The 14,468-nt window shown below is 46.7% G+C and overlaps 1 protein-coding gene across 3 annotated transcripts in view; it reads right to left on the reverse strand.

The window, feature by feature from the left end:
- The window catches only part of LOC141121921 (uncharacterized), a 186,083-nt gene that overhangs the window by 35,821 nt on the left and 135,794 nt on the right, over positions 1–14,468 (reverse strand). For 2 of the 3 annotated variants that reach the window (XM_073611672.1, XM_073611674.1), the window contains exon 1: positions 3,817–3,900. The exons of the other annotated variant lie outside the window; for it this stretch is intronic. The gene's annotated coding sequence lies outside the window, so the exon portion shown is untranslated. Of the gene's footprint in view, positions 1–3,816; positions 3,901–14,468 lie in introns of those variants that run through there. 3 annotated transcript variants of the gene reach the window in all.

Below are 14,468 nucleotides of genomic sequence, written 5' to 3' on the forward strand. Positions count from 1 at the left end.
ACCGGTGTGGTGGTGCTCAGGGACACAATAACTGGTGTGGAGGTGATCGGGGACACAATAACTGGTGTGGAGGTGATCGGGGACACAATAACCGGTGTGGTGGTGCTCAGGGACACAATAACTGGTGTGGTGGTGCTCAGGGACACAATAACTGGTGTGGAGGTGATCGGGGACACAATAACTGGTGTGGAGGTGATCGGGGACACAATAACCGGTGTGGTGGTGCTCAGGGACACAATAACTGGTGTGGAGGTGATCGGGGACACAATAATTGGTGTGGAGGTGATCAGGGACACAATAACTGGTGTGGAAGTGATCAGGGACACAATAACTGGTGTGGAGGTGATCGGGGACACAATAACTAGTGTGGAGGTGATCAGGGACACAATAACTGGTGTGGAGGTGATCGGGGACACAATAACTGGTGTGGAGGTGATCAGGGACACAATAACTGGTGTGGAGGTGATCGGGGACACAATAACTGGTGTGGAGGTGATCAGGGACACAATAACTGGTGTGGAGGTGATCGGGGACACAATAACTAGTGTGGAGGTGATCGGGGACACAATAACTGGTGTGGAGGTGATCAGAGACACAATAACTGGTGTGGAGGTGATCGGGGACACAATAACTGGTGTGGTGGTGATCAGGGACACAATAACTGGTGTGGAGGTGATCAGAGACACAATAACTGGTGTGGAGGTGATCGGGGACACAATAACTGGTGTGGAGGTGATCGGGGACACAATAACTGGTGCGGAGGTGATCGGGGACACAATAACTGGTGTGGAGGTGATCGGGGACACAATAACTGGTGTGGAGGTGATCGGGGACACAATAACTGGTGTGGAGGTGATCGGGGACACAATAACTGGTGTGGAGGTGATCGGGGACACAATAACTGGTGTGGAGGTGATCGGGGACACAATAACTGGTGTGGAGGTGATCAGGGACACAATAACTGGCATGGTGTGACGTGATTAGAGACACAATAACTGGTGTGGAGGTGATCAGGGACACAATAACTGGTGTGGAGGTGATCAAGGACACAATCACTGGTGTGGAGGTGATCAGGGACATAATAACTGGTGTGGAGGTGATCAGGGACACAATAACTGGTGTGGTGGTGATCGGGGACACAATAACTGGTGTGGAGGTGATCGGGGACACAATAACCGGTGTGGTGGTGCTCAGGGACACAATAACTGGTGTGGAGGTGATCGGGGACACAATAACTGGTGTGGAGGTGATCGGGGACACAATAACCGGTGTGGTGGTGCTCAGGGACACAATAACTGGTGTGGTGGTGCTCAGGGACACAATAACTGGTGTGGAGGTGATCGGGGACACAATAACTGGTGTGGAGGTGATCAAGGACACAATCACTGGTGTGGAGGTGATCAGGGACATAATAACTGGTGTGGAGGTGATCGGGGACACAATAACTGGTGTGGAGGTGATCAGGGACACAATAACTGGTGTGGAGGTGATCAGGGACATAATAACTGGTGTGGAGGTGATCGGGGACACAATCACTGGTGTAGCGGTGATCGGGGACACAATAACTGGTGTGGAGGTGATCGGGGACACAATAACTGGTGTGGAGGTGATCAGGGACACAATAACTGGTGTGGAGGTGATCGGGGACACAATAACTGGTGTGGAGGTGATCGGGGACACAATAACTGGTGTGGAGGTGATCAGGGACACAATAACTGGTGTGGAGGTGATCAGGGACACAATAACTGGTGTGGAGGTGATCAGGGACACAATAACTGGTGTGGAGGTGATCAGGGACACAATAACTGGTGTGGAGGTGATCGGGGACACAATAACTGGTGTGGAGGTGATCAGGGACACAATAACTGGTGTGGAGGTGATCAGGGACACAATAACTGGTGTGGAGGTGATCGGGGACACAATAACTGGTGTGGAGGTGATCAGGGACACAATAACTGGTGTGGTGATGATCAGGGACACAATAACTGGTGTGGAGGTGATCGGGGACACAATAACTGGTGTGGAGGTGATCGGGGACACAATAACTGGTGTGGAGGTGATCGGAGACACAATAACTGGTGTGGAGGTGATCAGGGACACAATAACTGGTGTGGAGGTGATCATGGACACAATAACTGGTGTGGAGGTGATCGTGGACACAATAACTGGTGTGGAGGTGATCGGGGACACAATAACTGGTGTGGAGGTGATCGGGGACACAATAACTGGTGTGGAGGTGATCAGGGACACAATAACTGGTGTGGAGGTGATCATGGACACAATAACTGGTGTGGAGGTGATCGGGGACACAATTACACATTATTAGAATTTTACTTCAAAATGAAGTGAATGTTCTGACCCTATGAATGACCCTGAAGGGGTTAATCTACAAATAATAAATGTTCAGGCAGTGCTTGCACCAGTGTTAATTTAGTTGACTAAAATGACTAAAACATTTAAGTTGACTAAATGAATACTATTTTAGTCAACTAAAATACTACTAAAACTAAAACAATTGAGATGACTAAAATACGACTAAAACTAAAAGCCATTTTAGTCGAAATACTAAAATGAGACTAAAACTAAAATGCCATTTTAGTCAAAAGACTATGACTAAAACTAAATTGCAATTACTGAAATGTACTGGAGATTTTAGTCGACTAAACCGTAGGAAATTTTAGTCGACTAAAATGAACTGGAGATTTAGTCGACTAAATATGACTAAAACTAAAACAATTGCAATAGACTAAAAAATGCCATTTTAGTCCTAAGACTAAAATTAACATTGGCTTGCACTATAGACAAAATATCTGAATCAACAACACGATAGTTCCAATAAAACTTTCTGATAACAAAGTGTCAGACAACTCCTGGGGTAACCTGGCAGCACTTACTCAGAAAACCCCCCAGCTGTAGATGACTGGGTGTGCTGGGCTTTGTAGTCTCACAGAGTTTGTGGTGCCTGTGAAGCAATAGACGTCTCTATAACAGTAAATGGGGAATACAGGGAGTCCTGGCCACAGATACTCAGGTAGATTGCAGGCCGGATACCTCTTAGATGTAAACAGAGAGGGCGCCTCACCTAACCTGGTGACATCCGTCGTGTTTGGATTGGAAAATGCCAATCTTTGTCCAGGAGGGGGATTGGCAGGTGAAGAGATCCCCCCCTCCCCCCCAATTCCTTAACCATTTATAGCCCAGATTAACGTAAACATCTATATCATCATATATCACAAAATTCATATAAAACTTTATTTATAATCATCATTAACTGGCAAAACAATATAAAATTACAATAAAGATGCATAGAACAGATGAATCAAAAGCAAACAGCTCAATATCAATATTCAGTCCAGCCGGAACAATTGTATTCAGCTAAAAAATTGACATCTGGACGTCTTTTTTGATAAAATTACCCCCCTCCCCCCCCCCACACTCCGGGTTCACCATCTCATCCCCCAATATCCAGTCCCTTTCAGACTCCTATTGTGAGACTCATCATAGTGTCTCTGGAGGGGCGCTGATCATTCCTGTGTAAAATCTTACAGAAATCTTCCCTAATCCCAACCTTTAATTATCATTTCATTCCCCCCACATACAATGTCTGGAACCGACATTTACTGACATCAATAACTCCCCTCGTGGTACAGACCATAAATTCCCTCATTGTAATATACGGGGTTATTCTACATTTCCACACTATATATGTGTGTATCATCATCTGCTGGAGATAAAAGACATCACAGTGACTATGGAGGAAGAGGACGGACATGACGGGGGGTTACTGGGTGTAAATAGAAAATAAGATCTTATTACCTCCTCTACTGTCACTTCCAGTAATGTCTTCTCTCTACTTCCTATGGAACATGCTGTGTGTACCTGACATCACTTCCTGTCTTTATTCAATAGAGACTTCCTGTCTGGGTAGAAGTGAGATCACCACCTTGTGGAGATCAGAGGAACTGCAGCCCTGAGAAACATCTCATAGTGTGAACACGTCCTTGTGCTGTGTGTGTATGTACTGTATATCCTTATAGATGGGTCATCTCCACTCCCACCAAGGGGGATAGAAATATATTACTGCTCGGGGGGGAGACATTTTGGCACCTTTGATTTTGCAGTAAAATTGATTGCAGATTTAGTCATGTAGAACATCTGTTATATGGATACAAAGAACCCCAGCCGAGAGTAAAGGGTGGAAATGGCTCCTGATCCCCAGATTTGGGCAATTATGTCACCAATATAAATAGAATTTATAATGTCCTAGGGATGGAGGTGAGTCTCTACTTCTTTATGTTTGGGCGGATGTGGGTCACATTTCGGTTTCTTTTATTCTTATTTTTCCTATGTATTTAGGGTGGAAGACACCCATTCCTTGATGTGACCCCCTATGCCCAACATATTACTTTCAGTTATATCCATTTATCCAGACATATCCATAGACTCCTATTTTAGCTTTAACATAGGTTATACTTCATTATATTATATTAATAATTATTAGATTTCTTTCCCAGCAAGATTATCCATAATTCCTATGTCCATGTAATCATCTTTATTTAACTAGTTTTAGGCTCTCTATCTAGGGGTTTTACACTAGCCCGACCTACTTCCCCTAGTCTTATGTCCATGGCCATGGGTTCTGTGGTCTCGCTCCGGGGTTGCGAGGTGCCCAGTTCCTCCCCTTCGCCCGTCCCATATGTGACGGGGTAGGGGTTGACCTTTGCACCTCGACGTCATGCTCACGCACTCTCTCGCGCGGCCTCTCCCTACGTGCCGATCGAGGGGTGTGTACTTCCATCATCTCACGCTGTGGCGACTATGGAGTGTATCTCCTCCTCGCCGCTTAGCGTGCACGCATGACGTTGGCGGGGTCCCGCCCCTTTTGGCGGGTATATCAGCCGGGAGGGAGCTGGGGGCCACTCATAGGCTATTACCATCTATCTGGGACAACAATATTCATCTTCATCTTGCTTGACCTAGGTATGTGAAGGTTTCCCCAGGATTTGATATTTATAAATTTTTTTATAATTTTTTTTATATATACAATACATGTAACTACATTTACTTAGCCCCTTTTTTATGTATTGTAGGATTCTAATGGACACTTCGTTCCTGGATTTGCCTACTATACAGTAACCATACCTTATCCTGGGCCCTTTAATTCCCCACCTCGGTCCCCCTATGTGTGGTCTATCCTCCTATCCTCGGCTGGCTGGCCCCTCCACCCCCCACCTAGCCTGCATATCCGTATGGGCGCTGGGTTGGTGGGATTGCACTGGGCTGGGTATCCCCGCCTCAACCCCGGGGGAGACAAACATACCCAGGCTTTGTTCATCTTAACACAGTAGCAATGGGTATACACCCATTGGATACGCTTCAGGTTAGTACCATCATTACATCTCCTTTCTAACTAGTGAGCCTAACCTAACATATAGATTTCTGACGTAGGCAAATTTATTTAATTTATTTATTTACTTTCCATTTTTACTTATCTTTTAGCATCCTACTCCTGATGATTGGCTTTAAACGCCATGAAACGCGTTGAGTCCATACTCAAGGGTGCCAGGTTTACAGCGTGCTTGAATACTATGAATTATCTTACTATGTTGTTTATAAATATTTATTATTATCAATTTTGTACATTAATTCTTCATTATTGTTGTTTGTACCAATCATGTCCTTTTATGTATAAACATTAAATATGTGACTATTGTGCATTGAATATGTTTATATCGTGCCTATATTGTACACAAGAAATATTATTTTGTTCATGACAGGGACTACCCTTTGGGGATTGGTTACTACCAATAAGTTGACATTCCATACTTGCAGAGACATACACCTCATTTAAAGTCCCATAATCGCTCTTTTTATTGTTTTTATAATGTCCTAGGGATGGAGGTGAGTCTCTACTTCTTTATGTTTGGGCGGATGTGGGTCACATTTCGGTTTCTTTTATTCTTATTTTTCCTATAAATAGAATAAAACCCGCGCTATGTGTAACAACTCAAATACCTACAAAAATAACTTATACCGGACTGCTGCTGTAACAAAGGTAAGTATTCCCTTTATCAACTAGAAGAGCATTATGTGTCACAGCGCTGTCCTATTGTGTGTGACCATAAATCATCACAAATACACTAAAATATGTGGAGACATTCATATATAAAGTGCTAGGGGCTCAAATAATATTCTCTGCAGATCTACTGCTTTCACTTTACACTTACTTCATTGATATTATGATTTTTATCAATAAATTAGGTAAACTGATCCATGTGCAAATTCTTGTACAAAGTTATTAGTAATCAGTTCAACATAACAGCTCATTACATCTACGATCACATAGGAGATAAACATAAAATACAATTAAAAAAAGGAAGACAAATAAAAAAGGAGTGCATTGATATGTTCAGATCCATAAGGTAGAACGATTGGGGGATAAGTATCCCCTCCTAGAGCTACAATATCCTTGGAACACGCTGTTTAGAGTGTAGATAGAAAACGCCCTCATGGGTTTTTGGATGCAGTGTATTTTTAAACTACCTATTCTAAAGATATAATATTGAGGGTATACAATATAACAATGCTGAAAATTAACCATGTCAGCCAGGCTCAAGCCTTGTGGCCTGATGAGATAGAAGGATATGTAAAAAGAGTAAGGGAGAAAAAGAAGGAAAAGAAAGGAAAAGAAGGGTGACAGAGCAGGGGAATGAATGATGGTAGGAGCAAGAAGGAAAGAGGGATCTGCTGGGTGGGGGGCAAGCAGGCATTAGATAGATAGGAGCGTAGAATCAAATCTGGTAGGTTGTGTGTAGGTGACCCAGGGCTGCCAGATCCTAAGGAATTGATCATGAGTATCTGAAAGTTTGGCTGCCAGCTTTTCATTCACCATAAAGTCGTATATACAATGTTTAACAGGTGTCCAAACCTAGGGTGGAGGACTGGCTATGGAGGGAGTATAGAGTGGTAAGAGGGTGTCGAAATTCGTCCAAGACCCGCATGGGGTTGCCTGTAAGGATGTTATGGCATGTGCGTAAGGTAATGGGATTATGGCCCGAAGAGAAGACATGCAGCCTGTTGGCCAACTCTTTGTTAGGTTTATTCGTCTTGGAGTACCACTTCTGACGAGCCCAGCGAAGTGTGTGTTGCGCCTCATCCATCAAACATAAGTCCAATTCTGTATTCCTGCTTGGTCTAGTAGTTTGCGGGTTCAATAAGCGTCCCCTCTTGCGCTTTGATGCCAGTTGAATAACAAGTCCCCTAAGGACCGCTTTGTATGCCTCCCATAGGGTCACCGGGGAAGAAACAGAACCGACATTAAAGTGGTGTTCCACCCTAAAAAAAAAAAAAATACATGAACGTGCCTAAAAAAAAAATAAAAAAAAAATTTGGAAATTTTTTTTTTTTAACTTACCTCTAAATGCCTGTTGCTAGGGGGTCCCTCGTAATCTGCCTCTTTCAGGGCCTGGGCTGGTGACATCACTTCCCCTCGGCACAGGAAGGGCTCAGCTCTGCTCCTTCCCTCTTGTCAATCATCTGGGACCCATTACAGGTCCCAGATGACTGAGCGGCCAATCACGGCGCGCGGCGCCGCTCACGCATGTGCAGAGGGTGCCCGACTGTGAAGCCACAGCCCGGCGCCCACAGTTGCAATGCCAGCGCCACCGAACGGAGGGGGAGACAAGCGGGGCTTCGATCCCCCGCATCGCTGGACCCTGGGACAGGTAAGTGTCCGATTAAAAGTCAGCAGCTGCAGTATTTGTAGCTGCTGAATTTTAATTTTTTTTTTTTTTTTAAATGGGAACTCCTCTTTAAGACGAAAGTAGTCAACAAAAGATTGGTGAATATCTGCTAGTATATCCTTGAAAGACAGAAAGGAGTCATTCATGACCCAGGGGGAATGTTGAGATTTTCAGAGCAAAGAGTGGCAAACAAGCAGAACAGGGTCATGGTCCGACCATGGAGCCGCCAATATAGGAGGCGGATACAATTACAGGAAGGTATTTTCTGGACACAAACATATAATCTATTCGGGAGTGGGAATGATGGGGATGAGAGTAATGAGCGTAGTCCCTGCCTAGGGGATGGAGCTCTCTCCAGATGTCCACCAGGTCATGACTTTGCAATGAATGTAAAAACTTTTTAGCATCCGGAGAAGGTGCTTTGCGTTCTGAGGGATATTTGTCAAGCGCAGAGTTCACAGTCACATTGGAGTCTCATAGCAAAAGGAGAGTACCCCTCTGGTGGGCTTTCAACAAAGAGCAAACATGGGACAGAAAGGGCCCTGGATTTATATTTGGGGCATAGTATGTCAGGATGGTAACTTCCTTGTCCTAAATAGTACCCTGTAACAGGAGGTATCTGCCGTTTGGGTCTGCTATCTGCCTACTGCAACTGAAGGGGACCGATTTGCGAAGAGCGATAAGTATGCCTCTTTGCTTAGTCGGACCATTAGCTAGGTAGACTTGAGGGTACAGAGCATGAAAATATTTGGGGCAAGAGGAAGAGGAGAATTGGGTCTCCTGCAGACACGCAATGTCTACTGTTTGTTTTTGGAGGTATTTAAAAACCTTCACTCTCTTGTAGGGAGAGTTCACACCCTGAACATTCAGGGACAGCCAGTTCAGAGACATGACATCAGGGAGACGTACCAAAAGACTACTCTGCCCAGACACCCCGCGTAGTTAAGGGGGAGGACAGAAGAGGAGAGGAGATGAGTAAAAAGGAAAAGAAAAGAGGCAAACCATGAGATTCAGGACCGAGAAATACTCAGAGCATATTGAACAAGTAAAGCGCTTCACTGTGTGGGACAAAAAGGCCCACAAGGAGGCCGGAAGTTTGCCAAGACTACCGTCTGAGCCAAGTGCTGGCACATAGGTGGAGCAGTGGTCCATTGGAACCGCTCGGTATCCTAAGATTTAAAGATTATCACAAATAAAATAAGCACAATATCTAATGTACTATATAAGGCACTAAGGATATGCAAGTAAAGTAAGACCTATACATAGGGGTACAAGGAGGTCCCGCCCTCTCCCAGGGCTGCCATCTCCAAAGGGTTCCTCCCAGGGAGAGCAAGCGACCCAAGAAACCATCACAACAAATGCAGGACGTTAAATCAATAATTGAAAAGTGTAAAACAAACATGAGCAAAAAGGCTCTATAAACAGATAAAACTAGGATGGAAGACTCCTGTTCGATTACATACACCACCGGTTGAAGGCTGGGGTTCACTGTCATCCAGCCTTTATATAAAATGGAAAAGAAAAAAACAATTGTGGGCTGCCCATAAGGGGCAGCCAACCTATATTAAGTGAACAGTCTTGTCCAAGTACCTACCCCCACTCACCACATAGTAGTCAAAAAACTTCTGAAGCATCTAGGACAACAGGTGACTAGGTGATAAAAAAAAAGGCAATAATAACACCCAATACTAGGAACTTCATGGAATTGAATACTGTAGGTTACCATTCCCAAGGCCACCATCTCACAGGCGGGGTGGTGCTTAATTGGGCAGCAATCCACAGTCCCAAATCCAGGTTCGGAGTAAGGGGTCATATGGGTAGGGGACAAACACCCGGGAATTCAGTTTAATTCCAGTGAAAGTACAGGAACAGTGGGGAGGATGGCGTCAGGCATCACACATATGGACACAGTAAAGGACAGTGTCAAATGCACCCATACAGCCCAAGGGGATCGCCAGGGTAGTAATAATGTATGGAAGTAAGAAGGATGTGGCCACCACCATCAGCCCACAGGGACCTTTGTAAATCGCTGAGCCTGGAGATCGCGCAGGGCCTGAGAGCTGGGTTGAGACTTTTGTGAAGGTTGGGAGAGTGGGCGAGAAATCTGAGAAGATCTTGACCGGGAGGATGAAGACGCTGTGCCCTCTTGGAATGAAGGCAGGTCAGACTGTGGCTCCTGAAAATGACGTCACAGATCTGATGAAGAGGAGACATTGAAATGTTGGCCCTGATGGGAGAACGAGAGTTTGAAGGGAAATCCCCATCTGTATTTGATCCCTTGTGTCTGCAGGATTCGGAGATAGGGTTTCAGGCTCCGGCGCCTTGTGATGGTGACTGGTGAGAGCTCCGCAAACAGCTGGAGAGGGTTGCCTTGGAAGGAGAAGTCTTGTTTTTCCCTAGCAGATGGCAAGAGTCTCTCCTTTGTGCGGTGGTAGTGATATTTGATAATTATGTCCCAAGGCGGGCCCTCCGATGGTTTGGGGGCAAGGGATTGGTGAATACCGTCAAATTCTGCGGGCCCTGTTCTCTGCATCTTCCAGTTTATCTTGCATGATTTCCAGTTTTGCAGACAATTAATCTACTTCCTCCTCATGGCCCTCTAGCACAGTTGTAGCCAGATCCATGCGGTGTTCTAACTAATTTGTGTGGTGGCCTATCTCTTTAAGGCCCTTCACCAAATCAGAGGAGAGCTTGCGGGAGGCGGTGGTAATTTCATCTCGCACAATAGAACGGAACTTGGCCAGCATAGAGTCAGAGTCAGTTTGTATGGGGCTTACCAAGTCCTGAACTGATGGAGGCTGTCAATGGGCGAAGCTGGAGCTGCTGCAGAGAGCTGTGTGGAGTCGTCAGGTTCCGGAGGTTCGGGCGCCATCTTGCCTTTGCCCTTGTGTGCTGCAGGGGAGGCCCTGGAGCTTTTGGGGTCCTTCCGTTGCTGCTTAAAGGAGCGGTAAATAACCGCCGGTACCTGGGTTGTTCTGGAGCCGCGGGAGGTAGGAGAGAAGTGTCGTGATACAGGCTGTGCCGTGCAAGCGAGTATGTTCCAACGGCGCGGAGCTTAGTAGATCAAGTGGCCATCTACCATGCTCGTACGCATGCGCCCCTCTATCCATGTGCAAATTCATATACAACACAAAGTGCTTTGTGCTCAAGATGCTGTTCCCTGCAGATCCACTGCTTCCACTTTGCACCCACAGGCATACCCCACTGTACTTCATTATCCTTGTAATATTTGCTGCTATATTAACCACTTGCCGCCTGCCATATAACAAAATGACGGCAGCAAAGTGGTTCTGTTATCCTGGTTGGACGTCATATGATGTGATCATGACAACTAGGCGGTGTGCAGCATGGCAATAGGTGGTGCGGCTTGTCAATCTGACACACGGCAACTCCGATTAAGGTAAAGAGTCTCTGATGGAGACTCCAATCACGGCTGATCACAGTGTATACAGGAAAAGCTGTGTATCGGCTTCTCCTCACTCGCGTCTGTCAGACGAGAGTAGAGGAGAGCCGATCGGCTGCTCCTCTGACAAGGGGGTCTGTGCTGATAGATTATCAGCTCAGCCCCCCCCCCGAGGATACCCACACTGGACCGCCAGGGACGCCACCAGGACCACCAGGAATGCCCACCACTAGTCACCACCAGCTATTCCACCCATGACCACCAAGGATGCCAATCAGTGCGCACAATGGATGCCAATCAGTGCCCACAATGGGCATCACTGATTGGCAGGCATTATTGTTTGGCACTGATTGGCATCCATCTGTACCATCCATTAGTGTACATCAGTGCCACCTATCAGTGCCCATCCATGCCGCCTATCAGTGCCCATCCGTGCTGCATATCGGTGCCCATCAGTGCCGCATATTAGTGCCCATCAGTGCCACCTCATCAGTGCCACCTCATTGGTGCCACCTTATTGGTGCCGCCTTATCAGTGCTCATCAGTGCCCGTCAGTGAAGGAGAATACATACTTACAAAGTTTTGTGACGGAAACCAAAAAAAAAAAAATGTCAGTCTTTTTTTTATTTGTTTAGCAGAAAATAAAAACCACAGAGGTGATCAAATACCACCAAAAGAAAGCTCTATCTGTGGGAACAAAATGATAAAAATGTAGTTTGGGTACAGTGTAGCATGACTGTGCAATTGTCATTCAAAGTGTGACAGCGCTGAAAGCTGAAAATTGGCCTGGGCAGGAAGGGGGGAAAGTGCCCGGTATTGAAGTGGTTAAATAAACTAAAAATCAGTGCAGATTCATGTAATCATACAATATTTTGTGCTCAATATAGTGTTCTCTGCAAGTCCACTGCTTCCACTTTGCGTCTACTTCAATCAAATTGTTTTGTTCTTAAAAATCCACCAATCAATGAAAAGTTGATAAGGTTCTTCATACACGATCAGGAGCTCCGCCTCTTCATACACACAGCTCCGCCTCTTCATACACACTCAGAACTTCGCCTCTTCATACACACTCAGAGCTCCGCCTCTTCATACACACAGCTCCGCCTCTCCATACACACTCAGGGCTCCGCCTCTTTATACACACTCAGAGCTCCGCCTCTTTATACACACTCAGAGCTCCGCCTCTTCATACACACTCAGAGCTCCGCCTCTTCATACACACTCAGAGCTCCACCTCTTCATACACACTCAGAGCTCTGCCTCTTCATACACAATCAGAGCTCTGCCTTTTCATACACACTCAGAGCTCCACCTCTTCATACACACTCAGAGCTCCGCCTCTCCATACACACTCAGGGCTCCACCTCTTTATACACGCTCAGAGCTCCGCCTCTTCATACACACTCAGAGCTCCACCTCTTCATACACACTCAGAGCTCCTCCTCTTCATACACACTCAGGAGCTCCGCCTCTTCATACACACTCAGAGCTCCACCTCTTCATACACACTCAGAGCTCTGCCTCTTCATACACAATCAGAGCTCTGCCTTTTCATACACACTCAGAGCTCCACCTCTTCATACACACAGCTCCGCCTCTCCATACACACTCAGGGCTCCACCTCTTTATACACGCTCAGAGCTCCGCCTCTTCATACACACTCAGAGCTCCACCTCTTCATACACACTCAGAGCTCCGCCTCTTCATACACACTCAGGGCTCCGCCTCTTCATACACATTTAGAGCTCCACCTCTTCATAAACACTCAGAGCTCCGCCTCTTTATACACACTCAGAGCTCCGCCTCTTCATACACACTCAGAGCACCGCTTCTTCATACACACTCAGAGCTCCTCCTCTATTTACACACTGAGAGCTCCGCCTTTTCATACACACTCAGAGCTCCGCCTCTTCATACACACTCAGGGCTCCGCCTGTTCATACACACTCAGAGCTCCTCCTCTATTTACACACTCAGTGCTCTGCCTCTTCATACACACTCAGACCTCCGCCTCTTCATACACACTCAGAGCTACGCCTCTTCATACACACTCAGAGCTCCTCCTATTCATACATACTCAGAGATCCGCCTCTTCAAACACACTCACAGCTCCGCCTCTTCATACACACTCAGAGCTCCGCCTCTTCATACACACTCAGAGCTCCGCCTCTTCATACACACTCACAGCTCCGCCTCTTCATACACACTCAGAGCTCCACCTCTTCATACACGCTCACAGCTCCGCCTCTTCATACACACTCACAGCTCCACCTCTTCATACACACTCACGGCTCCGCCTCTTCATACACACTCAGGGCTCCGCCTCTTCATACACACTCAGGGCTCCGCCTCTTCATACACACTCAGGGCTCCACCTCTTCATACACACTCAGAGCTCCGCCTCTTCATACACACTCAGGGCTCCACCTCTTCATACACACTCAGAGCTCCACCTCTTCATACACACTCAGAGCACCGCCTCTTCATACACACTCAGAGCTCCTCCTCTATTTACACACTGAGAGCTCCGCCTTTTCATACACACTCAGGGCTCCGCCTCTTCATACACACTCAGAGCTCCGCCTCTTCATACACACTCAGAGCTCCGCCTCTTCATACACACTCAGAGCTCCTCCTCTATTTACACACTCAGTGCTCTGCCTCTTCATACACACTCAGACCTCCGCCTCTTCATACACACTCAGAGCTCCCCCTCTTCATACACACTCAGACCTCTGCCTCTTCATACACACTCAGAGCTCCTCCTATTCATACACACTCAGAGATCCGCCTCTTCAAACACACTCAGGGCTCCTCCTCTTCATACACACTCAGAGCTCCACCTCTTCATACACGCTCACAGCTCCGCCTCTTCATACACACTCACAGCTCCGCCTCTTCATACACACTCAGGGCTCCGCCTCTTCATACACACTCAGGGCTCCGCCTCTTCATACACACTCAGGGCTCCACCTCTTCATACACACTCAGAGCTCCGCCTCTTCATACACACTCAGGGCTCCACCTCTTCATACACACTCAGAGCTCCGCCTCTTCATACACACTCAGGGCTCCGCCTCTTCATACACACTCAGGGCTCCACCTCTTCATACACACTCAGAGCTCCGCCTCTTCATACACACTCAGGGTTCCACCTCTTCATACACACTCAGAGCTCCGCCTCTTCATACACACTCAGAGCTCCGCCTCTTCATACACACTCAGGGCTCCACCTCTTCATACACACTCAGGGCTCCGCCTCTTCATACACAATCAGGGCTCCGCCTCTTCATACACACTCAGGGCTCCGCCTCTTCATACAC

The sequence above is a fragment of the Aquarana catesbeiana genome, unplaced genomic scaffold, assembly GCF_042186555.1.
Source record: "Aquarana catesbeiana isolate 2022-GZ unplaced genomic scaffold, ASM4218655v1 unanchor234, whole genome shotgun sequence".
Classification (NCBI taxonomy): domain Eukaryota; kingdom Metazoa; phylum Chordata; class Amphibia; order Anura; family Ranidae; genus Aquarana; species Aquarana catesbeiana.